A 26,830-nucleotide genomic window follows, 5' to 3' on the forward strand; every position below is an offset into this window, starting at 1 on the left:
CCATAAAAAAGGAAGCACGGGGTTTGCAGAGAGGCACAAGTGGGACGCGTGGGCAGGGAGTCGCGCGTCTACACAGCTCCTCAGTTCCACGCAAGGAGGCAGGTCTTTAGGTGGCTGTCACCGCATCAGCGCTGCGGAGGCGGGGAGGAGTGCAGGTTGAAGAGGCGGAAGCTGAGCCAACATGTCCCAAAAGGTATTCTGTGGAGTGTCTCTTGGGATTCACCATTTATAGCAAAACTCTTAGTGGCTTCCATCCAAACCTTATCTGAAAGTCTGCACTTCATGAGCTGTAAACTGTTGGAGCAAGCGGTAGAGATCATGAACTGGAGATACTCTCCAGCCTCCTCCTCACCTTCTAAATATGACCTGTGTGAAGAATTCTGCCCTGGTCCTACAGCCTGGCTTTTGCTTGAAGTCAAAAATAATGCAAAATGTCTCCAGGCTGCAACAGTCCAAGTCACCACAACAAGCAGTTCCAATTCTTTTTTAAGATGAAGTCTTGCTCTGTCGCCCAGGCTAGGGTGCAGTAGCGCGATCTCAGCTCACTGCAACCTCCGCCTCCCGGGTTCAAGCAATTCTCCTGCCTCAGCCTCCTGAGTAGCTGGGATTATAGGCGCCTGCCACCACACCTGGCTAATTTTTGTATTTTTAGTAGAGATGGAGTATCACCATCTTGGCCAGGCTGGTCTCGAACTCCTGACCTCGTGATCTACCCGCCTCGGCCTCCCAAAGTGCTGGGATTACAGGTATGAACCACCACGGCCGGCCCAGTTCAAATTCTTTAAACACAGCTCACTCTACCAGTGAGCCTGAGGTGTAGAAAGTATTCCTTCTTCACTTTTAATTTCTGTATATAGTCCCAGCTTAAATCCTGTAATGCACCTGGGCAGAGCACTCACTCTCCCACAGACCCGGTCATCTGAAACATTCCCACTAAGTGTTTGCTGATGTTTCCAAGCGGGGAGAAAGGGCCCTACCCATGACCGCATCTGCTCAGATCACAATTTAACAGGCTGATTAAGACGATGTTTAATAGACGGTGCCTCCAGTTGATAGCTTTCCTTGAATTTGCCACACAGTGCCCCGGCTAATCGTGGCTACTTGTGCATCCGTGGGTTTCTGCCACGTCTCCACACCCAGGACCATGCTTCCACACGCTCGGTGGGAACATGCTGCTTATTCATGGTGCTTTGATCATCTCCTGTGAGTTTCTCGGGGACAGGCATGAAACCACTGCCTCCTTAAGTCATCCTCACCGGCGACTGTTTCTCCACACTCAGCCCGAGAGCGAGTCAGACACAAATCTGACTCCCCAGCAAGGAGGAGCCTGCATTGGTCAGAAACTGCTCGGAATGCTCAGTAAGGGGAGCCCCAGAAAACTATTCATTCCACCAGGTTCAAGTTCCATCTCCTTTTTTTCCACTTTTCTCTCCACGCTGACCAAGCAGAAGCATCCATTTTCACAGCCGCTTAGGTTCTGTGTTGGGTGCAAGCATCAGAAATAAAGGCCATGACTCCACCAAAAGGGGAGTTCCCAGCAGGATGTGGGAATGTGTGGGGGTCAGAGGTTTGGAGGGCCAGGCGCAGAAGGTAGGGGTTCCCCTGCAAAAGGACCTGCCAGAAGTTCCTGTCCCCCAACCTGGAAACTTGCCACTGAAGTAAATATGCTCAAAACGTGGATTTTTTTCCTTGATTCACTCAAAGATTCAGCGTCCTAGGACAGCGTTTCCAGTCAACCTTCCATGTCTGACACCCCAGCCCCTGCCTGGGAACCAGGGCAGGAAAAGGAAAAATATCCAGTGGAAAGAGCTGCTAGAAAACGCTTTGGTTTCTATTGTGAATGGGCAAGTTCTCCAAGCTTACGGCTGAATAAAACAACACACAACAGGACAATGGGAAACCAAGAGACTCTTAGGAATAGAGGATGCTGGGCAGGAAGGCCAACGACACCACCACAGGGGGTCGCAGACAGCATTCCCTATGCACAGCCCACTGGCATTGCATGTAGCCTCCTGCCTACACTGGTTTCTCTGGGCCCTTCAGGGAAGTTTCAAGTTCTCAGGGCCAAAGAGACCTTCAGTCCAGGCTACATGTCCCTTTTGCAGGTCTGATCACCCACCCTGGTGTCTCTCTACTGGGGAGGAGGGAAGTCTCAGCTCCCCAGAGATGAAGAGGCTTCCCCAGGTCAGGAGCTGTTGGGCTAGGACCCTCCTCCTGGGGGGAGGTGGGCAGTGGGGAGAAGCATCTCCACCGGGGAGGGGAGGCTCAGGCCCTGTGGGGACAGAGCGCTGCCCAGGCCACTCCTCTTTAGGACTCTGATTTTGTATGAGTTTATCATGTATCACGTGGCGTTTTGACATATACATACCTTGTGGAATGGTTAAATCTAGTTAATTAACAAGTACATTACCTCATAGTTATTTTGTGGTGAGAGAACTTAATACCCACTCTCTTAACATTTTTAACCAATACATCGTCATTAACTATGGTCAGCTTGCAGTACAGTGGATCTGAAATGCACCCTCCCGTCTAACTGTAATTACACATCCTTTAACCAGCATCTCCCCATGCCCCCCAACACCCCAGCCTCTGGTAACCACATTCCATTCTCTACTTCTACGAGATCAACTTCTTAGCTGCCATGTATGAGTGAGGTCATTCAGTATTTGTCTTTCTGTGCCTGGCTGATGACTTAATGCAGCATCCTCCAGGTTCATCCATGTTGTCAGAAAACTGTATGGAGGTTCCTCAAAAAGCAAAAATGGAATGGCCACGAGCCCACTATGCCACTGGCACCGACCCAAAGAAAATGAACTGAGTCTGTCGCAAAGCTGTCTGCACCCCCACGTATGAACTGAGTCTGTCGCAAAGCTGTCTGCACCCCCACGTTTATACAGCACCATTCCCACTAGCCAAGGTGTGGAATCAACCTAAGTGTCCATCGATGGATGAATGGATCAAGAAAATGTGTTCTCTACACAACGGAATGCTGTTCAGCCATTTTAAAAAAAAATGAAATCCTGACACTGATGTTGGCAGGGCTCTTGATTAACCCTCCTTGGTGATATGGTCAGAGGGACCTCGACCCACCCAGAGGAGAACTAAGCCACCTGGGGGACCTTCTCTGGTGAGGTCGGGGGTCAGGAAATGTTGGGCCTGGGTCACTTTCTTCTGTTGGATGGAAGCGGGGTGGTTAGTCAGGGTTCCCTGGAGAAACAGGACAGGATAGATACACATGAAGATACTTATTTGGGGAGTTTCCTCGTGTGATTACAGAGGCCAATAAGTCCCATGATCTGCCGTCTGGAGAGCCAGGAAAACTGATGGTGGGAATTCAGCCTGAGACTGCAAGCTTGAGAACTGCAGAAGCCAACGGTATCGTTCCCAGCCCAGGGCTGCAGGTCTGGGAAGTGGGGGTAGGGCACTGGAGGGGGACTGGTCGAGGCCCAGAGTCCAGAGGTCTGAGACCCAGGAGCTTCAGCATCTGCGGGCAGGACAGATGGAAGTCCCAGCTCCAGAAGGGAGCAAATTCACCTCTCCCCTGCCTTTTTGTTCTGCTTGGGCCCTCGATGAATCAGAGGATGCCCTCATACATTTGTGACGATTCCTTAGTCCACTGATCTGAATGCTCACCTTCTCCAGAAACGCCCTCACAGGCACCCCAAAAAATAGTGTGTGGCCAGTTCTCTGGGCATCCCTCAACCTAGTTAAGTTGGCACAAAGTCAACCATCACGGGGGGAAAATGGGAAGCCTGCTCCTCCAGGTCCCTCCCATTCTGGGGGAAAATGGGAAGCCTGCTCCTCCAGGTCCCTCCCCTTCTGGGGGAAAATGGGAAGCCTGCTCCTCCCGGTCCCTCCCGTTTTGGGGGAAAATGGGAAGCCTGCTCCTCCCGGTCCCTCCCGTTCTGGGGGAAAATGGGAAGCCTGCTCCTCCCGGTCCCTCCCGTTCTGGGGCCTCTGGCAGTTCAGCTTCCAGGGTCCTCTCTTCATCAAGTCTTGCTCCATTTCCAGGGCTTAAAGCTACACTTTGAAGGGAGGGTCTACGCCATCTGTGTGGCCCCAAAAGTCAGGTAATTTTTTTAAAAACCTCTCCATGCTTGTATAATACTTAACAGATTTAATAAACACTTATCTCTTTGATAAATAAAAACAAAAGGATAAAAACTAAGTAATGTGTCCTAGCAATGTACAAGAGACTAACAAACATTTTGTGACTCATCAAAGTAATTTTCCTGCTTTAAATTCACTGTCACCTCCCCCCAGTAACACCTGCAATGTCTCAGAAACTCACATCCATTGGAGGCTGTTGCTGCCCAGCGAGTCCCCGGCCACTCTGCCTCCGAGTTCCCTCATTTCTAAAGCTCTAGCAGCATCAGCTCCCAGGTGACTTCACCCTGGGTAGTCTCATCCAACACCTCATTTCACAGAGGAGGCCTCAAAAAGGCCAGGGGAAGGGAGCATTGTGCCTCTAGCCAGGCCGCCCAAAGCGGGCAGAGCCTGAACTCAGCCTCAGGCCACTGACACGGGCTCCGGCCTCCAGGCATCGCTGCCAACACCACAGGGACCGGGAACCGCCGCAACTCCTGGAACCGCACATTCCCCTCCCATCCCACGAGCTCTGTCCCCACGTCCCCCATACCCCACAGGGGAGGCACTCAGTGCCTGCCTCTCCAGGAGCCGCCTTCTCCTCCCTGATGATTGACGTCCCTCCCGTAAAGGATCTCTTTGAGCTACAGCCTCCATCAGACAATACGTTGCAGGATATTTGGGGCCCTTTTGTCTTCCACTCCCGCAGAAGCCAGGGCACCTGGGGCCGCTTCATTTACCCGCATCGCTGCCCCCGATCCTCGGCTGGAAGACACTGGCTGCCGGCTACCGGGCTTAGCTGCAGGTGTAAGTGGCAGATGCCACCATGCTGGCGGCGACGCATCTCCTGCGGAGAGGATTTACCTCCGTAGCCTGGGCTAGGACTTTCAGGAGGCCTGCACGGCCTCGATTTAGGAAGCCCTTTGCCTCTAAATACACTGATGGCTATCTCCTCCAACAGCTCGTGTCCTGCCCCGGCACACACATGCTGCGGAGTCTTGGATTCTGGTCTGCAAGGTTCTCGGTTGTACACCTGACAAACAGCTCAGGCCCGGCAAGCAGGACACCGAACCCATGTCGACCCATGAAACCCATGTAACTGCCTGTTACACGAAGGCTGTGGTGGAAAAAGTTCTCTGCCATGCAGGGCGCCTGCAAGAGAGGACCCCAGGCCTAAGAAGTTGCTTTGCAAGTAGAAAGTTGGGGAAAACCAATTGGCTGCAGGATTGATACAATGCATCCTCTGAGAAGCATGTCCTGGATAGTTAAGGCGTCATGAGTCTTTGCCCTGAAGAGCCCGCAGGGCCTGCAGGGATCTGGGCAGCAGACCCAAGTCCTCCAGAGACAGCGTGCCAGGGCAGGTGCTCAGACATCACACAGCACAGCTCAGAGTCACGCAAGGTCACCTCTCTGGGCCAGAGAGGTGACCTCCAAGGAGAGCAGCTGCTTGGATTGACCTGTGTCCGGCCCAGACTGGAGAACAGGCCGCCACCTGTTCGCTCCTCAGCCTCACCTTCCACGGTGAAAACAGGCCTTCTGAGGGCTGAGTGCGGCCCCGGGTGTTTCAGTTGGCCAGGGGATCCAGCTTTTGGCTTTTTCATAAAGCATCACCTTCTCTCTCATGTATGAATATTTACTCAGCTTGGACAAGCCCTCAGGCCAGGGGTTGAAAGGTCACCATGCGTGAGCTGCTCTGCTGTGCGCAAAGCCCAATCCAGACAAAGTTTGGCCTGGCTGCTGGGTTAATGAAAAGCCACCCCAGGTTGGGGGTCCCCAGCCCAGCACCCAGTCTGGGGTATTCTGTACAGCAACCCAAGCTAAGAGAGCACATTATGGGAAAATGGTGTTTTTTAAAATAATTTTTAAAACACCATCTTGACAGGATGGTGAAGACCATGGTGGGAAGGAAGACTTCAGAGGAAACAGTGTAAATGCAAAACGGGAGAAACCTGGAGGAGCTTGTCAAACACAGCTCTATGTCTTAAACAACTGGCTTCCCCAGTAACCAAACCGTGCGGACATCACCGCAGGCCCCCCTGGATGCAGACACTGGTACCTTATTCTGGGCTTAGACCCCATCAGGGTGAAGCAAGGTACACAGCCCGCAGGGCTGAGCTGGGATCTGTCACTTGCAATAGAGAGAGTCCGGATGGGTAAAACAGCTTCTCCTTTCCCTCCCCCTCCCCCAAGTCCAGAACCTCCCGGGTAACCCCGATGATTACACAGCCTCCACCTAGTCTCCAGCCCCCCGTCATCGCCACCTGCACAGGCTACTTAGACCCTGGGTTACCATTCACCAGCTGTTTCTCCCTGGCTTTCCTTGATATACATTTCCCAGCTCCCCGGCCGGCAAGGATGACTAGGTGACATTTTTGTCCTCACGAGTGTCCTTTGGAAAGTCGCATCTGTCAGAATCCAGGACACCAGCCAGAAGGCCATGCCTGGTGAGTAAAGAGGGGATGGGACGGAGGGAGAGTTGACAGCAGTGCCGGCGGGTTGCCGGGGCCAACAAGGCAGGGGACGCCGCCCCCAGGTACTCCAATTGTGGGAGCTGCGACCGCCCCGCCAGAGGGCCAGTGGGCAACCCACAGATACCCCTGCCGCAATCTCCAGGCTCCTACTGCGACCTCATCGGCCAAGCCACCTGGAAGCCACAGGGCAAGAGAACCTGAGTGAGGAAGTCCAGTGCGCCCAGCCCCCCACCCCGCAGGCAGAGGACAGCACAGAAGGAGGTAGAGGGTGGATCTGGGAGGCAAGCAGAGAACGCCCAGCACAGACTTCTTCCTTTCTTCGGTAAAGATTCAGTCTCGGCCGGGCACAGTGGCTCACGCCTGTTATCCTAGCGGTTTGGGAGGCCAAGGCAGGTGGATTACATGGTCGGGAGATCGAGATCATCCTGGCCAACGTGGTGAAACCCCATCTCTACTACAAAGACAAAAATTAGCTGGGTGTGGTGGCAGGTGCCTGTGATCCCAGCTACTCAGGAGGCTGAGGCAGGAGAATCGCTTGAACCCGGGAGGCAGAGGCTGTAGTGAGCCAAGATCGCACCACTGCACTCCAGCCTGGGTGACAGAGCAAGACTCTGTCTCAAAAAAAAAAAAAAAAAACTCAGTCTCCTTAAGAGACAGCCCTCATCGGCCTTTTCCGTTCTTCCTGCCTGGGATGCAGGCACAATGCCAGAAGGCGCAACAGCCACCATAGGACCCCAGCAGAGAGGGAGGGAGGCAGGTCCTTTCAGCCCTCATGCCACCCCTGCAATGGTGGCCTCTGACTTTCTGCATGAGAAAAGCCAGCCCGGTCTCTGCAGGGCAGCGTTAGCAGGTTCTATTGTTACTTGCAGCTGAACGCTGTCCCACCTGACGCAACAGGCTGGCTACACTTTATGTTTCAGTAGCACTTCAGGCTTGGTAACACAGTTGCACGTATACTATGTGACTGGAAGCAGAAGAAATCAACGCCATTGCTCCCATTCCTTAAAGAGCACAATAAAGAAACAGAAGTTACTTACGGCCAAGGACTAACATGAGTTGGGGCAGCACCCACAGGAATCAGCGAAAACCATGTGATTCATTACCAACCTTGTGCCCAACCTCCCTTATCCTCAGAAGACGTTCAGTGAGCAACGTAAACAAACCGACGACATTCCCTCTGCCCTAACAACACAACACTTCTCGCATGTTAGATGTGGAAAAACTGAAGAGCAGTAACAGACAGCACCGGGGTTATAAGGAAAAAGCAATAGGCCGCTCCACACAGAACCAGTGGGAATGTTGATTCCTGGAGTCTTTCTGAGAAACCATCTCTTGGAGGTGTAATTAAAAAGCATAGACAAATTCTGACCCAGAGATTCCCAGAAATTGATTCCATAAAATAAAAATAAGAATGTGCACATGAAGATCTTTAGCATAGCACTGACGGGGCAAAGAAAAAAGGAGAAATCTTGCAGGTCTGCAGAGGAACATCTTTTCATGGTGGTCAAAGAAAATTGTGGTGTATCCGTGCCACCGACTACAATGAGGAAATGCAAAATCACAAGTTAGAATTCTATGTGTTGACATGAAAAATGTTCATGACGCACTTTTGAGTAAAACAAGTTATCAAATATATGTATATAAAATACAGATATATAAAATATATATGTATATAATAAATACATATATATTTTATATGTACTTTACAAAATGTTTTATAAACTATATACATATTTTTGATAACTTGTGTGTCTAGTCATCTTCAGACGTGTAGGTATGAAATAGGACAGCTTGGACAGCTCCCCATTTGTCTGGCAGGAAACGTGCAGATACTGTGTATGTGTATAAATACACATGTATATTTCATACACATATATACACGTGTATGTGTATATATGTGTATTATGTATATATACATATGTGTATTATGTATACATTATGTATATACATATATATTATATTGTATATTATATAATGTATATATTACAATATTACAACATATACATCATAATATATTATATATTATATACATAAATGTATATATGTACACATAATTATGTATAATTATGTATATATACATAATACACATACTATATATATGTACACACAAACATATATAGATTTTTTTTTTAGATGGAGTCTCACTCTGTCGCCCAGGCTGGAATGCAGTGGCATGATCTCGGCTCACTGCAACCTCTACCTCCCGGGTTCAAGCAATTCTCCCATCTCAGCCTCCAGAGTAGCTGGGATTACAGGCACCTGCCACCACACCTGGCTAATTTTTGTGTTTTCAGTAGAGACGGGTTTTCACCATGTTGGCCAGGCTGGTCTTGAACTCCTGGCCTCAAGTGATCTGCCCGCCTCAGCCTCCCCAAAGTGCTGGGATTATAGGTGTGAGCCACTGGGCCTAGCCTAGATTCTCATTTTAATAAACCAACAAACCCCCCCAAGGCCTAGCTGTGGGGATACAGGTGTTTGTCTTTGATTATAGACAGGGAGAAAGGGGTGGAGGGACATGCATTGCTTACCTGGGCTATGGAATGTGACACTGTATAAGAATTAGGAGAGGAGAATTAAGAAAACCAATGCCCACTAAGTTTAAACAGCACCATTTTTCATGAACAGTGACAGGCATTTTCCTGTGGTGGTTGGCACAGGTTTCAAACGTCTGCCATCACTCTTGGAAGCCCCCCTGAGCCCACCCAGACAAGCTACATGGAGAAGTCCCCATACGCCTCTTAGATGCCCTCCTGCTCCGGGCGGGGACGTGGTCTGGACAACAGCGTTTGCTTTTTCACCTCTGGCAGGCACCAGTCTCCCTGCCTGGCAGGAGAGTGACGCAGTCGGATGCACACACACCCTAGCCTTTTGCATTCTTAAACCTACCCGCTGGGCTCTGTGTCCAAGAAGGGATGTCTGATGTTACAGATCACAACGTTCCGCCTGCACGTTTCCCACCAGACAAATGGGGAGCTGTTCACGGTGTCCCCTTTCATCCCTAGACATCTGAAGAAGATGACTAGACACATGCCACGTTCTGTCTCCGGTTCCCCGCTCTCCTCTCCTTTCTGTACCCTCATCTGTTCTCCCCCCATGTCTCTCTCTCTTCCTCCGCTGTCTTGCTCCCTTCTCCTCCTCTCTCCTTCCTTATTTCTGCCTCCCCTATTAGTCTCTCCTCCTCTCATCTTCTCTGACTGTTGCCATTTTCAGAAGGGCTCCTGGCTCGGGCCAGTGCGGAATCACCTGAGCAACTACCACAGTTGCAAACCTCTTCTTGAGGGCTTGCTGATTTCTCCTCAAACCTGTCTACAAGGCAGGATTATTTTTAAACCCATTTAAGAGCTAAGGAAACTGAGGCATAGAAAAAGTCGCCCAACCCATCAGCCATGTCTACTGGGCGCCCAAATGTGCAGGACACCATCCTAGGAGACAATGAATGAGATAGAGGTTACGGAATCTTCCCAATCCCGCACCTTCCCAGCTCATCAAGGCAGAGCCCGGGGCTGGCAGGAAGACGTGAATGTCCCAAGATGGGGTCAGCACAGTGCTCTGGAGTCTCTCCAGTGACAGGAGAGCTCCTTCTACATCGCCATGTGGCAGCCAGCAAAGAGTTTGGCCGGCACAAGCAGGCCACAGGAAGGAGAAGTCAGAGGGTGACTTTGGTTTCCAGCACAGAGGCCTGGAGAGCTCTGCCAGAGGCCTGAGCAGGAAGGAAAAGTTTTCAGGGACTGCTTGTGTGGGCTGTGGGTCCCCGCAACATGGGCCTTGGCGTCAGCTGCTGACCTGAAGTTGGGGTGCAGGGGCCCCCCTCCTCCTCTGCAGAGCCCCCCATGTCCCACTGATGAGAGGTTCCACCCCATCTCTCATTTTTCCAGGACTGCCAGCCTTACATCTCACGTTCTGAGCTTCCTGTGGGCCAGGCCTGGTGCTGAGACCCTACCAGTCTCTTCTGTGTTTCATTGTCACCAACGATCCCCCACCCCTGCCCCCTGCCCCGAGTTAATGCTGCCACCTCCATCCAGCACACAAGGGATGCAAGGCTTAGGGAACTAGAGCCCAGGCCCACGCCCTGCAGCTGGGAGCTGCTGGACCAGGCTTAGAACCCAGGTCCATCCTCACGCAAATGGCGTCATCCCTGCCCTTTGCCTCTCACTGACATTTCCTCTCCCTCCTCACTGGAAGGAGTGAGTCACCATCTCCCTTCACCAGACTCCATTTTTTTCCTAGCACACATTGCCCTGGGGCACCAGCTGAGAGTTCAGTCAATGCTGTGGCCCCACAGGCCTAGGCCAGCTACAGCTCCAGGCAGAAACGACAAGCTGGTTTCAGCTGACACCAGCTTTAGATACTGCTACAGGCTGCTTAGTGGGAGGCATTGAGAAGGGCTTGGAGGCGGCCTTTCCTTTAGCAAAGGTGGGCTGCTTCTTATTTCAGCTGAAGCTTCAGAAAGTAACAGAGAGGGCCTTGGGCTGAGTGTCTATGACCTGACGCTAAGCAGCCCAGCACCTTCAGTCCTCGAAGGTCCGCAGATGCACCCCAGTTCTGAATTCACAGAACGCACGCAAATTAGATTATTCTGGTAGAACAGGAATCGCTCCGTTGTCTGGGCTACTTAGAGATGTTGTCCAATCATTGGAAAACTTTGATTGCATCAGCTGATTTTCAGATTGCCAGGTCTCTTTAGAACTGGGAGATTCTTAGAAACATCTAACTCGGCCGGGTGTGGTGGCCCACGCCTGTAATCCCAGTACCTTGGGACGCTGAGGCGGGAGGATCACTTGAGCCCAGGAGTTTGAGACCAGCCTGGGCAACATAGAAAGACCTCTTCTTTACCAAAATAAATAAATAAATAAATAAAAAATAAAAAAGGGGAAAAAGAAAGAAAATCTAACTCTCATAAGAGTCACGGATCCCCAAAGCAATTTTGCAAATGAAGAGTTAATGATGTTCTCCAGTCCCCTAGATGGCAGGTTGCTTGCCCGTAACTGTGCGTCAATGCCAGGCCTAATATTAATGTATTATCTAAATAATCATTCATACTGCATATGATCAGCACTCAACGCCTTCCTCTCATCACATTCACTCCTGGTTTGATCCAGTCAACACAAAAAGCTCTTTCCAGAGAACATCAGATTAGAAGGTTACACGTGTTAATTAACCTTTTTTATAGACAATGTACAGCACTGGATATATCATAGGATCTTCATCTCACTCCATGGGCCCTGGTCCAAGGAGCGAGCCCCACAGCGGATCCTCCTGGCCCCCTCCTCCTGGTAAAGACAAAAAGATCAGGTTCCCTTCAGTCTTAGGTTTCTCGCCCTCCCTGAAACATCCCGGTGTTCAGCAGGTGGGGAAGGATGAGGTTTGCCACATCCAGGGGCTAGTGTATTTGCCTTTTTGCCTAGTGCTGTGGGCTCCCAGGAGTTCTGCGGCTCTTCCTGCTCACAGCCACACCTGAACAAGCATCCTGAAGGCAGGTGGGAGGCTCCTCAGGAAGTGATTCAGGCAAAATGCCTTCCATTAAAAGTGCCTAGACGGAAACATCTTTATAGCTCTGTAATGTAAATAATCTTAAAGTCAAAATTTCAACAACATAAAGCAATGTAAATGGGAGACTGTGCATGAACAGGATGGAGAAGAGATTTTAGCTGCACCCAGTTGTACAAGGATCTGGCTAATAGTGCAAGCCTCAGCCCACCTAGAAAGAGAGGACAGAAGAAGGGATGGAGGGAGGAAGAGAGGGTGAATATTTGGACCTCTATCCAGACTTTCATCACAAATGGGTCTTTATCTAAAAGCCAGAAGTTAGTTAACAGCTTTATTGCTGATGGACTTTTTATGTTAAACACACACACACACACCCCTTACTTTATAGCAAGCAACCTTCAAATTATGGCACCAAATAGGCAAAACTGAAGAAATACGTTTTCCCATTATGTTAGTATTCATTAATCCACTTCTTCCTTCAGTCATCCAATTATTTATTCCACAAACTTCTGCGCTATTTTCAGAGCAGCTTTCCAGGTACTGGGAATACTACGCGAGCAAAGGTGAAATCCCTTCCTCAATGAAGTCCACATTACAGCAGGTCACACAGACCACAAACGCACACGATTTCAGGCAGTGGAGGGTGCTACGCAACAGTCACTGCTTTACAAAACCAACCTCTGGAGCTCAGTCAGAGCTTTCATTCCCTCACCTCTTCCAGGACTGAAATCATTATGCTCTTTACTGATCATGTTATTGATTTTTTTACTCCTTGGGAAGCTGGTCCTTCAAATTCAGATATCTAAAACTTTCCAGTGTACAGAGTGGAGATGCTGCATGTGAGTCACCCATGCTAAACCAAGTGGCGATTTTGGAAAGTCCCAGTTCTGTATTAAGGGGTCTGGGAGATGTTCACACAAAACAGGAAATGCACACGCACGTGTTATTCTTTCCATGGCGACTGATCAGTGTGGATCTCTAATCTAGCCACGGTATGTCGTCAAGGGGACCGCACAGACACCACGGCCCCAGGTTAAAGAGTAAGCTCTAGCTGTGCTCACGGTCCCTTATCAACCTCCTCTCCTAATCCGAAGCCCTTTTGTTTGCACCGGGGAGCTGGCTGCTGTCTGTGGATATCTATCAGCGGCAAATGCTTCCGTTGCCTGGTTACTCTTGGAGACTGCACAGGCCTGGGGTGGACAGACGGTCAAAACACGTAAAGGGACAGTAACTGTGTCGGCAAAGAGGTGGCCCTGCAGACACATGCTGTCCTTGGTGTTCTGCGCCAGGAAGACAGAGGGCCAACATGGAGCAGGTATGCGACACTGTGCTGAAATCTGCCCCCGACACATGGTGTGCAGACTTGACTTGATGTCGAGAAAGAGGGTCCTGGACCCCTGCAGCAACCGGTTGAAAAGGGCCTCTGAGGCAGTGGCTCAGTCTTCTGGCCAGAGCTTCCAGACTCTGCTTTGGAAGTGGTCTGCTGAGGGCAGTCACGGTGCCTCACCCTCTCAAGCCAAGGGATGGGCACAAGACCGAAGTGGTGGCAGTTAAACAATCAGTCCCCTGAATTTAAATCTTGAGCAGAGGGACCCAAGGACAAAAAAAAGAACCAGCGGCCAGAGCATGTCCCCCCCTCCCTCCCACTCCAGGCGGGTCATCCTGCAGCTCTCCTCCTCCCTGAGGCTCCCAATCCCTGATGCTTCGCTGGCCGTCGCCATTGGTCCTTCTAGCAAATCCCCTTCCCCTTTAGGTGGCCAGCACCAGGTTCTGCTGCGTGCAACCAGAGACCTCACGTTAGTTTCCTCCAGCCGCCGTGACAAAGTACGACAAGCCAGGAGGCTTGAAGAACAGGCATACACGGCCCCACAGTCCCAGGGGCCAGATGCCCAAGCTCGGGGTGTCAGCAGGGCTGCTCCTCAGGTCACAGGCAGGCTCTGCCCATGCCTGTCCCCGGCTTCTGTGGTGGCTGACATTCTTGGTACTTCGTGGCTCCTAGAAGCACCACCCCAATCCCTGCCAATGTTCTCTGCATCCAAATCCCCCTCTCTGTAAGGACACCAGTCATAGTAGATTAAGGCCTAATCTAATGACCTTGCTTTAAGTTGGTCACCTCTATAAAGACCTCGTCTCCAAGTAAGATCACATTTTGAGGGGGCTGGGCCTCCAACATTCTTTTTGCAGGGAACACCCCTCACCCTGTAACAGACCTACCTCTGTGACCCGCAGTCAACCACCCCACCCAGCAGTGGTGAGCACCTGGAACCTGCAGACCTGGACTCCGGGCCTGGGGCACCTGTGAGCCATCCTTGGCATGGTTACATTAGCCATGGGCGGGCGAGCAACCTGCCTTGAGATCTGGCTGAATGGGGAGGCCTGAAAATATGCACACACCTCTGTAAGGAGATGGAGTCACCCCTTAGTGAGGGTGGGTTCATTTTTTTACCAGCGCCCTGGGAGCTGGTCATTCCTACGTGGAAAGTGACCTTAGGTGAGTTGGAAACCCTGGAGTTCAGTCACCAGGCTCTGGAGATGGGCCTTCTGAAAGGTGAGGGTTAGGGTGATGGACTCCAGGTGGATCCTCCCCCTGAGAGAAAAGCAGGGGGCACGTGCCATGGTCATACACAGCCCTGCTGGCTTTTTGGGCCTAACTGTAGATATGATAATACAATGTGGGAACAGCACCAGGCCTGTGAACTCCAAGTGCACCATTAAGGGACTCTGATTAAAGACTGACGCCAACACAGAGGAAAAGGATGGAGATTCCCAAAACATCGGCAGAGTTCCTGGACGTAGCCGTTCCTGAAGCTAGAATCTCCTCTCTTCAATTACACCTGTCAAGAGCTCCCGTTTTTGCTGAGGCTAGTTTGAGCTGGTTCTCTGTCATCTGAAATCTGAAGACCGCGACACACATAATATAACACCACGGGGCATAGCAAGCCCCAAGGCCTCTCTGAGCCCACGGCTATATCAGCAGCCTCATTTATGTGTCCTGCAGAACAAAAGGAGCAAGTAAATGACATCCCAGGGCCCGAGTTTACCAAGAGACATGAGTGAAATGGATGATACCGAGACCTGGGTACCATAGCTGGAAGTGTGACTATTTCCTCGACATTTCCAAAGCTCTTGCCAAACACAGTGGTACTCTACCCTTTTACTGCCCTTGAAGGTAAACCCGGAGCCATCGCTGAACCCAGCCTGGTACTGAGGCCAGCAGGCCAGCATCACACACACTTCCCGACAGGCCCAGGACAGCACTAATGACTCGTTTGACTGTAACTGGCACTGAGACTTCAGTATCAACAGAGCCCATTCCACGTCGACTTGTCTACTTTAAAAAATAATAACAGAACAAAATGAAACCAACAAAATGGAATTTAAAATACATAATTGCTTTAGTCGTGAAGAGTAACGACATTAAGAGCCATTTTAACTAGACATTTCCGCACAAATAAAATTAGGCCGAGACAGTTAGTCTTGGGGTCCTGACCAAAAATGAGCCCTGAGGGCTTGCAGGCCTGTTTGTTTCAGGTTGGATCCTGGGTAACAGGCAGGGCCTGCGGCTCACCGGAGCAGACGTGAAGCCCCCACAAGGCTGCATACGAGGTTCCGGGGAACAGATTCCCCAAACATCACAAGTTTTGCCATCCCTGTGCCAACTATCAACTGACCCTCTTTCTTTAAATGAGCTTGTGTTTTACATACATAATTATATTGAAAAAGGAAACTACATATAACACAAAACTGTTGGTTAATTCACTAGTTATTTTGTACATAAATTCACTATTCACTAATTGTACGTATAATTCTCTATTTTTCATATATTTATATATAATATATATTTGATAATAGAGATGGAGTCTCACTTTGTTGCCCAGGGTGGTCCCAAACTCCTGGACTCAAGCGATCCTCTCACCTCTGCCTCCCACAGTGCTGGGAATACAGAAATGAGCCACTGCACCTGGCCTACTAGTTATATTTTTCCTAATAATTGTATTTTTTCCAATAACTACATGACCATAGCTAGCTAGGGTTTGTTGGTTGTTTTTGTCTATTTTATTGCCTGTACAACACTCTTGGAAATATCGGGCTAGTTGGCAGATTTAGGCAATGCCTCCACCAGGCTGATAGTCGCAAAATTCTCCACAAAAGGCATAGAAGACAAAATTTCTCTCTCTCTGACCCTGCTCATTGCTTAGATGTAACCTCTGTTCCTAGAGCTCATGGCATCGAGTAAACAGTTTTTGCCTACTAAGCCCTGCAGGTAGGAACAAGAAGACTCATCTAACAGAGAAAATGAAAGAACAGATGGCGTGGACTGAGGTCTGGGGATACTGTTGGGGCCATTTCCTTCTAGTATCAATGGTTTCTTATCTCAACAAATATTTGCCAAGCATCTGTAGTGTACAAAATCAGGTTGCTGGGCTACTTACACAAATACATACAAAACTAAGGTTAACTGAATACTATTAAAGACTGAGGTAATTCCATACTGCATTATTGAATTTAAAAAGCATATTATGATGAACACACACATGTATTCCCCTTTAGCTTTTTCTATATATTTCAACACTTATACAAATAGAAGCACTTTTATTTTACTTTGAGTTCTTGGCTACATGTGCAGAACATGCAGGTTTGTTACACAGGTATACATGTGCCACGGTGGTTTGCTGCACCTATCAGCCTGTCATCTAGGTTTTAAGCCCCACAAGTATTAGGTATTTGCCCTAATGCTCTCCCTCCCCTTGCCCCCACCCCCTGAAGTAGAAGCACATTTGCACAGATTCTCGAGTAATGTACACAGGTAGCATGGACAAGTATGTTCCCTGCTGTAGTACTGATAATAATTAGGCATGGTTAGGGGACAGTTAGTTAACTGTTGTCATCTATGTGTGCATCTACATATAGCACAATTGTTCATCAACAGCAGCAAGTGCCTTCAGTGGGCATAAGCTGCCTCCCATAACCTCTTAGCACTCAACTCCATGCACACCAAGCTGGTTACCACCAACACCTGCATTTCTGTGCCTGGGGGCTCCATCTAGCTGAGACCCAAGCCTGGCCTACATGCAGGGCAAGCAAGACATGCTGGAGCCTCCATGCACCTGCAAGACCGCCTCAGCCAAGTGAAGAGTGCTGGTGGATAAATACCCCAGCTCCCTCATCCCTCAAGCAGATAATCCCACGGTGTACACCACAGTCTCCCAGAGGTTCCACAGCAGGACTGAGCCCCCATCACCCACAGTGGCAACTGGCTGGATAACACACACCCATTACTGACTTCCTGCCCTACCCTGTCTCACTTCCACACTCCCCTCCCAAAATTTCCTGGGGTCACCTTCCCGTGAAACCACTTTTGCTGGAATCCTTATCTTGGGCTTGCTCTAGGAGAGCCCAGGCTGAGACACTCAGTATAGCTACACTGCTGGGTGAAACACAGCAATTTACAAGGCTGAGGTTGGGTGCCAATGTACTCATAGGAAATACCAGGCAAAGGTCTCTAGGAAATGTTCTGGAAATGGAAAATACCAATCTGCAGAAAAATATACTTTTCTTTAAAGCACATACAAAATTATAGGACAGAGTTTCACATATGTTTGGAAGGTCCAAACTGATGACAGTGGTTAGCTTGGTAGAAGAGTCAAGATACATGAGATTTTACAAATTAAATATATAAATTTAGTATGTAAGTAATGAAAATTAAAAGTTGCAGAACAGATTATGTGTGTACTTGGACATGCACACATGGAGTTGTGTGTCCACATCCACTTTTGTCTATACACCTGCCTCTATTTTACACCAAGACGTGTGTGTGTGTGTAGATTTGTGTATGCATGGGGAAAGGTCTGAGAATTCTGAAAAGAAACACCAAACTCTTCATAATGATCGCCAATGGGAATTAGGAACGGGAAATATTTATCAGGTGATTTTAATGTTTTACTTTATACATCTCTGTGAGATGTGACTTTTTCAGTGAGCATCTGCTGCCCTTCAAATCTGACAAGGTAAAATAATTTTGTTTTTTCTTTTACTGTACTGATTTAATTCACTTTAACTAGGATTATATTTGGGTTTCTTTGAGACGGAGTCTTGCGCTGTTGCCCAGAATGGAGTGTCATGGCACTATCTCAGCTTACTGCAACCTCTGCTTCCCGGGTTCAGCCTCCCAAGTAGTTGGGATTACAGGCACACGACCCCACGCCCAGCTAATTTTTGTATTTTTAGTAGAGCCAGGGTTTCACCATGTTGGCCAGGCTAGTCTCAAACTCCTGACCTTGTGATCCGCCCACGTCGGCCTCCCAAAGTGCTGAGATTACAGGCATGAGCCACCACGCCAGCCGATGTATCTGGGTGTCTTAAATTGATACATAATAAATGGACATATTATTGGGGTACACGTGATATTTTGATACACCCATATAATGTGTGAAAGTCAAATCAGGGTAATTAGGATATTTATTACATTAATCTTTTTATGCTAGGCACTTTCAAGTTATTCTCTTGCAGCAATTTTGAAATGAGCATAACTTTAAAGCTGCTCACACATACTCACAACCCCTGTGAAAGTTGTTAACTTTTCCAACTCAGATCTGTGAATAAGCATCTTAATATGTTTTATTGACATAGAGGGGCGCCGAGACCTGTCTGGATGGAGGGAAACGACAGAGCCGTTGAGAATGGTCATTGTGGATTTAGACAGGAAATGCTGCCTTTGGAGAGATTAAAATTTAGCAGCCACTGAGGTGTGCTTCAGGCAGCTCTAACTTCCTCCAGACTGGAGCTACTCTCAGAGAGCCTCCTCTTCCAAGTCAAATGTGCAGCCCATCTCAGACTCACGAACTAGGCCCACTCTTTCAAACAGTCATGAGGACCTATTTTCTAATTGCTCTCCCTTCATGGTGAAATAATTCAAACATTCCATTCCCTTCTAGAGTGAGAACAAGAGCTAAATTTAAATGCAATAGCTTAATGATGCATCTGCAATTCCAAGCAGCCAACAATCTATCAAAAAAAGACCAGCTCATTCCAAATATAGGAAAGACTCATACACACATACATCACTCCACTCTAGCTTCCAACCCCAGAATGACCAAAATTTAAAAATATCAAAAAAGTAATAAGCCCTCAAAATAATCTGCTTGTGATCCCTAGGAGGACAGATTGGCTTCTGTATCCCATAGGCCAAGTATAATAAATGCACTGGAAAAAGATTACAACTAATAACCCACACCACTCAGTTGAAACACACTCTTTGAAAGTGTTCTTAATGACACAATTTGTCTTTTTAGGGCATACAGATAAACATATTGTCATAAATTATATTCATTGAAGAAACTGATACCATTATATTAATAATGAAAATGAAAGCGTTTTGAAATATTTTTCAGGAATCTTACCCACCTCCAAGGATGCTGCCTTTACTCATTAAGTGATGATTAGTGGCTCTATTGTAATGAGAAACAAATGATTACCAAGTGTATATCCTACATTGGAAACAGTTAAGTTTCACATCAGACCTTTTCTGCCTTCTTCTATGGAAAATGAATGCATAAAATAGGAATCAGAGGATTGGGTGTGGATTTAGGTCTACTGAACACATACTGGCTGGATCCATTACCACCATTATCACCACGACTACCGCCAGCATCACCATCAGCTCCTCCATCACCATGACTACCGCCAGCATCACCATCGTCTTCTCCATCACCACGGCTACCGCTGGCATCACTACCATCTTCTCCATCACGACAACCGCCAGCATCACCATTACCACCATTATCACCACGACTACCGCCAGCATCACCATCATCTTCTCCATCACCATGACTACCACCAAAATCATCACCATCTCCTCCATCACAACTACCACCAGCATCACCATCTCCTCGATCAAGTCTACTGCCAGCATCACCACCGTCTCCTCCATCACTACAACTACCGCCAGCATCATCAACATCTCCTCCATCACCAGGACTACGGCTAGCATCATCACCATCTCCTCCACCACCACCACGCTTACTGGAATCTGAGACTCAGACTCATTTGCCAAGCCCAAGCAGGGGCACCAAAGGTCCAGCTGATTCATCTTCTGCTGCGCGATCAAATGCAGGTGGAACAGTCAGTGCCACCAGTGCCTAGCCAGCCATTTCCAGGTTGAAAACCTTTAGTAACAGAAAGCAGCTGTTATTCTTACTACCCAAGATTGTCTCATGATCACACAGGGTGAAATGAACTATTTCCCTGAGTTCAGATCACACCTCTGCACAGGAAACCTCAAACCAAACATTTCACAAGGAATGAAGAAACCAGCCTAGAGTTCTCTCCTGAACCCTGAATCTGACCATCGAACTGTGGATTTTCCCCTGTATTTAGGTGTCAGTTGGGTAACTCAAACTCAAAACTGGGCTTCGGTGCAAACCTGAATGTGAATCTCCCCACACTTCTACTGCTCTCTCAGTCTTTCTCATCCTAGGAAATGGTCCTCCCCTCCCACCATGCAGCCCATGCCAAAAATATGAAGGCCATTCTTGTCACCCCCTTGCACTCCCTCTCAGCCCAGTCTATCACAATGGCTAGCAGGTCCTGCTGCCCCAATATATCCAGGACCTCTCCAATGACCCTCACGTCCACTACCATCCTAGTGCAGGACACCCTTGCAAGTCATGTGGACTACATGGTTGCCGCCTAATCCTCTTTGCTCCCATGCTTACCTCCACCTCCATTCAGAACTGGAAGTGATCTTATTAAAATAAAAATTGGATCATGTCACTCTCCACCTAAAATCAATCACTACTCTCTGGACATTGTTCTTAAGATTTAGAATCAATACCCTAGCACAGCCAGCCCTGAGGTCCTGAATGAACTGCCCTGTCCATCTGTCCCCATCTGTGCTCCAGACACCCAGATTTTCAGGCATCAAGTTCTTTCTTGCCTCAGGGCCTTTGCATGGCTGTTCCCCATGATGTTCCTCTCTCTGTGAGGGTAAGGACCACATCTGCTCTGTTTACTACTTAGTCCTCTTAATTAGGGGACATACAGTTGGCACTTGATAAATATGCCTCAAATAAATCAACAAACCATGAAAGAACAGATACAGCCCCTAACTGATACAGAGGAATACTGCTTCTGAGAAAAGAAAGGACGACTTACCACAAAGTTTCTCTGCTGAGTTCCTGGTCTCAGGAGAGGAAGTGGGAAATTTCCCCAGCGGTCTCCCAAAGCTTGGGTCTGATCGAATGTGGCCTCAGCACCTGCAGGCTTCAGGTGTGGCGGGTCATTTCCAAGCTGCGGGAAGAAGCAGACACAATCTTCTGTCACCAAAGAATGACTTGCAATTTTGCTTGTCTGCCTCCTTCACCTTCCTTGATGCTTAAGATCCAGGGAGAAGCAGGAATTCTGCTACCATTTCCCAGTTCAGAACACTAAGGGCTGAGTGAGGGACAGATTTGAAACTGAATTCACGGTCCTCCCAGCCTGAGATTTTTCTTTCCCTTCAACCAAATTTCCTGGTACGGAACAGTGCAACAATACAACACAGCCATTGACATGAAGCTTTCGTGACTCCTTGAGTAGACCATCAAGTTCCTGCATTTGCCAAAAGAAATGCACTTAGGGCTAATTATCCAGGATAGACAGATGATAGCAAGGGACAGAATTGAGGGCACAAGTCAATAACTGGGCATGCACTGCACATATCCTTAATTATCAAGATGTGACTGATGCCCAGCCGATGACAGAAAGAGTTATTATAGGTCAAATTAATTAATAAAAATAAATATAAAAACCAACAAGCATGCTACACATAGTAAACTCTTAAAGAATTCCCACCTTGGCCATCAAATATTCAAAAACAAAAATTCCTGTATATCAGTAGACCTTCATGTTGACATGCACAATCAAAATATCAGAAATCTCTTTACTTCTGTTTTGCTAAAAAGAGTTATTAACCTGCTCAGAACCACAGAATAAGATGATAAATTGAATTAACTTCGGTTTCATCGAAAAGCTTGCTGATATCCTGCATCCATATGAACCAGCAGGAGTGAGAGGAAGGATAAAAAGCTAGTGAGGCTTTATCCTAGAACTTGGAGCTGAAAAACCATCTGTATGGTCAAAATTCAATTTATTTCAATTTAGCAAACATGTTCTGAGCACCTGCAAAGTTCCTGACAGCTGTTAGGCCCAAGCATGAGTAAGATCAAGGCCTTCCAGGACTCTCCGTCTGACAGGGAATACCAGAACAGGCATGCATAATGTTAGTTCAAGCTAGAATCTAATAAAATTTAGAATTTTGTGCAAGCAATCTGTGAGGGAAACACATCTAGGCAGGAGACTGAAGTTTATTTTCTAGAGATATTTAATGAGGGAGCTCAGGACTCACATGCAGCAGGTAGAGGTCATAACAGCCAAGTGCTATTATATTGAAAACAGAAATTAGACAGTCCGCCTGCGAATACCCCTCCCCAGATCCAATGCATTAAGCACGTAGGTGGATGCTACCCCTCACCACTCTCAAACTAGGCAAGAGACTGGAAATATTTTGGTAGAAAACTACAATCCAAGAGCAAAGACCATGTTTGACATGAGGAGCTTCTACAACAAAATGTGTTCAGCTCCCTCACAGCTACCCTGGATTGAGCTCACCACTGACCTCCCCCAACCTGTCAAGACTATGCTCCAAAAGCAGTCTTGGAGTACCAAGGAGTACAACCAAGGAGTACAGCTTCATTTAAAAACCTCTAATATGGAAGAGTAAAAGAACATAACGATAAAACCCAGAAGAGAGAGAGATCATCCAGCCAACCAACCAAGCTTAAAAAAAAAAAAAAAAAAAAAAAGCAACAAGTCTAACAAGTATCTTCAGAAAGCACATAAAATTCAAGAACAAGATGCTAAAAAGACCAATGAAGGACAAAAAGAACTCTTGTGAATGAAAAAGATAGTTGCTGAAATAAAAATTTTAATGGCAGATTTGGATGATAAAAGATATGCCCCAAAGTGCTAGAAAATATTAAAGATAAAAAGAGACTATCAATCCAGGAGGTCTAACTTTTACCAATAGGGTTTCTAGAAAGAGAAAATAATAACAACAATCATCTGACTGATGCCCAGCCAACTAAAGAGTTATTGTCAAGTTAATTAATAAAAATTAACATAAAAATTAATTATAAAAATTAATATAAAAAATATAAAAAGCATGCTACACATAAAGTCTTGGGGAATTCTCATCTGGGCCACCAAATATTTAAAAACAAAAATTCCTATATATATATGTATCAGTAGACCTTCATGTTGACACAAACAACCAAAATATCAGAAATTCCTTTACTTCTATTTTGTTAGAGTTTTTAAACTGCCCAGAATCACGATAAATTGAAAATCGTCAGAAAAACATAAGAACATGTTCTACATTAAAGGATCTCTGAGTGCTCTGCAACACAGATGAGAACAGACCTAAGCAAAGAGTACCATGAGATTCGAGAAGGTGAATGATAAAGAGAAGGCCCTAAATACTTCCCATAACCGTTAGAAAGAAGAGGTGGAATTTTAAAGAGGAAAAAAATGGGTTAGGGCATTAGACTTCTCAGCAGCAATCTTGGAAGCCAACAGAATGTCTTTAAAATTCTGATTGACTATTATTTCCAACTTAAGGTTCTATACCCAAAACAAGCTGTCAGTCAAGTGTGAGGATAGAGAAGAGAGATTACCATACATGCAAAGACTCATAAAATGTACCTCCGCAGGCTGTTCTTTCTTAGGAAATGACTGGAAGCTGTGCTGCAGCAAAACAAGTGGGAAAAAAAAAAGATAAAAGGGAAAGCCACAGGATCCAGGAAACAACAAATCCTACCCTAAACAGGGATAGAGAAGAATTCCAAGGTGACAGCTGAGCCTTAGCTCTCAAGAGCAATGGGTTTGAAACAAGATTACAAAGGGCTTTAGAAATAAAGAATCTAGAGAAAAGAGAGACTCAAGAAAAGCTTTTGATATCAGAAAGAACGGGAGAAGAGTTTTTAATATGTAGATTGCAAATGGCACAATTGAAAATCAGGCTATTAATAACTCCAGGAAAACTAAAAAGCCATACAATGAAAGGGATGTAACCACAGTCACTAATTGGTGCTACCATTAACAATATACACACAATAACAATGTAACGACTAAGTATTCACTTAAATAAAGTAGCAATTTAACTATGTGTATAGACTGGGGGAGGGAAACTAAGATAACTAAATCTTCGTTTACCACAGAGCTTCTTAAACTCAGCAGTGTGACATTTGGGGCCAGGTAATTCTTCCTTGTGCAGGCTGTCCTGTGCACTATGGGGTGTTTAGCAGCATCCCTGCCAGTAGCAACCAGAGGCCAGTAGCACACACGTTTCCCTGAATCATGACAAACAGAAGTGTCTCCCAACGCCAACCCTGAAAGGCAAAACTGCCCACTCAAAGTCCTTTGAGAACCACTTATCTACCACCCCAGAAAGTGCTGCTAATATTTTTTACTTTGGAAAACTGGTAAGTCAAAAAAAAAAAAAAAAAAAAGTTACAATATTGGCAAATTTTACTATTACTTAAGAGCTTCAAGAAGAAACCACTAGAAGTATTGAAAGTGGGCTCAAGGGACTGGGTATGGAAAGAAGAGACAGCACGAGATTTTTTCCATATACCTTTATACACTTAATTTTTCAAATTACATGCATGCACTTTCGAGTTAAAAACTACTGTTGCAGCACAAAAGAAAGCATGCTTGTGTCTAGCTTGGGAACTCACTGAAGTCTTCCTCCACAAATCTTTCTCAAAGGAAACCTTATACTATCACATTAACTTACTTGATATGCCCATGTCTTTTCTTTAAACTACATGAAACAAATAGTTATCACATAAAAACATTTTTAAAAATCTATACATCTCCTAAAATCAACTGATGTAACACCACTGGTCCACCTACTTCATCGTGGGACGATTTCAGCAAACAATAAAAGAGACGTTTCTAACCAGATCAGATGGGCTGGATGCAAACAAATCAAGGCAGACACCTCCAGTGAGATCCTTGCAGGCAGAGGCACATCGTCGTCATTGCTGACTACCTCCTGTTAATGCAAACCCCCAAGTCCTTACCTCCACCAACACACATCCTATTCTGCTCCTCTAAGGAATCATGTTCTCTCAGAGAAATCATTAAGAATAACATGAAAAAATGAGATTACAGGAAGTCACGATAATCTGCAAGTGATGTACATTTTTTTTCTAGTTCTATTAAAGAAGAAAAAATTTGGGGTTGGGGAAATGATTCCTGGCTTCTCAATGCATTTAGTGCAGGTCGGTGCCCTCCGTATAGAACAAGTAAACCTACCACTTTCTCCCCTCATCTTCCTGGGCTCCCGGAATGTGCTTTTTCAACCATCCTGTTCTCTTTGCTCTGGGGCCCCTCCTGACCTCGGCTCGGCCTACTCCATCGTTAAAGAGGCTAAGGGGCTTTAATATCTCACCAGGCTGACTGGAGAGCTTGCTAATGATTATAGGGCATAAAAAACTACTCTGTATGGTTACATGTGAAGTATGTTAATTATTAATTCAAAAGTGGTCCAGCAAGATAAAGGATTTGTGGGGCTGTGCATAACCAACCCTAATGAGCCCATGTAAAATTGAGTACAGAGCTTGAAGACCACTTTACACAAAGTTTTAATTAACAGAACCATTTAGGCAGAGAGGAAAACAAAAACAATGATTCATTGATGTGCGTTTTAAGCAGCAGCCATGGAACACCAGGACACATAAAACACCGGCCACCTGCTCTGCCCCGTAAACATCTTCCTCACGGAGCATAGGATCATGCCTTCGGCCAGGAGGGAGGAGCCAGTTCTTGCTATTTAATGTTAGGCATAGACGCAGTTCATTTCATCTGTTTACTGCAAGGTCCTCGCTACATAGAATAAAAAAAGAACCCCCCAGGTCTTAAGCCAGAGTCAGCACCCTCACGTTTTGCTGTATATTTCAACTAACAGCGGACCTACATGAAATTAAAATGCTACAATTATATCTATTGTCTGAGTATATTCATTATCTAAAGGGTGTTCAACTTTGTCTCATCATTTGAGCTCAAAGAATTGAAAATGTTGCACAAAAATTGAATACAGAGTAGGAATTTCCACTTGAGATTTCACAACTTTGAATGGATGCTGTTTCTAATGCCAGTTCTGTGATGCTTAAACTAGCAAAACCAAACTGTTTCCACCAGAACGGTGAGTTCCTGAGGGAGGAAAGTTGGAGGGACAAATACCGGAACACCCAGCCCTTGCCTTTCCTCCTGAGCCACATCCTATCCCGAGTGTCCTGCCCACAGCCTACCGACACTGACCCTCGAGACCAAAGGTCTTTTCTAGCCTGATACAAGGCCTGAGGACAGATTTGGAACAGCATACCCACAGGGTAGTAACAGCGATTTGAGCCGCAATTAAGACCCAAAGGTTTCGAAACCAGGAGTTATCACAACCCCCCTGAGGCTGGAAATGCCTCTTCCCACCTCTCAGCCCAGAAGACAACCCTTGCTCTACAGCCCACAGCCTAGAAAGAGATCGATTTCCCATCTGTGTCTAAGCTGTATCTCATTAACCCACGGGGCTCTTTCCCCAGCCCCAGAAGCAGGTACTTACAAGGCACCGGAGATCAGTGGTCTAGTGGACCAGACAGACTGGTCCAGGCCTCCCCGCCGGCCCCCCTTCCAGTCCCCGTGGACGCCAGCCTCTCTGAGCCTCGGATGTTTGTGCTCGGCACCAGGCTGGA

At 47.0% G+C, this 26,830-nt stretch overlaps 1 protein-coding gene across 19 annotated transcripts in view; it reads right to left on the bottom strand.

Moving 5' to 3' along the window:
* RIMBP2 (RIMS binding protein 2) overlaps nt 1–26,830 on the bottom strand; it is a 321,527-nt gene that overhangs the window by 210,196 nt on the left and 84,501 nt on the right. For 14 of the 19 annotated variants that reach the window (XM_024348152.3, XM_024348148.3, XM_024348150.3 and 11 more), the window contains one exon: nt 21,198–21,332. The gene's annotated coding sequence lies outside the window, so the exon portion shown is untranslated. Of the gene's footprint in view, nt 1–21,197; nt 21,333–26,700; nt 26,817–26,830 lie in introns of those variants that run through there. The other 5 variants (XM_054664722.2, XM_016924631.4, XM_016924638.4 and 2 more) reach the window with 1 other exon arrangement.

Source organism: Pan troglodytes, chromosome 10, assembly GCF_028858775.2.
Source record: "Pan troglodytes isolate AG18354 chromosome 10, NHGRI_mPanTro3-v2.0_pri, whole genome shotgun sequence".
Lineage (NCBI taxonomy): Eukaryota > Metazoa > Chordata > Mammalia > Primates > Hominidae > Pan > Pan troglodytes.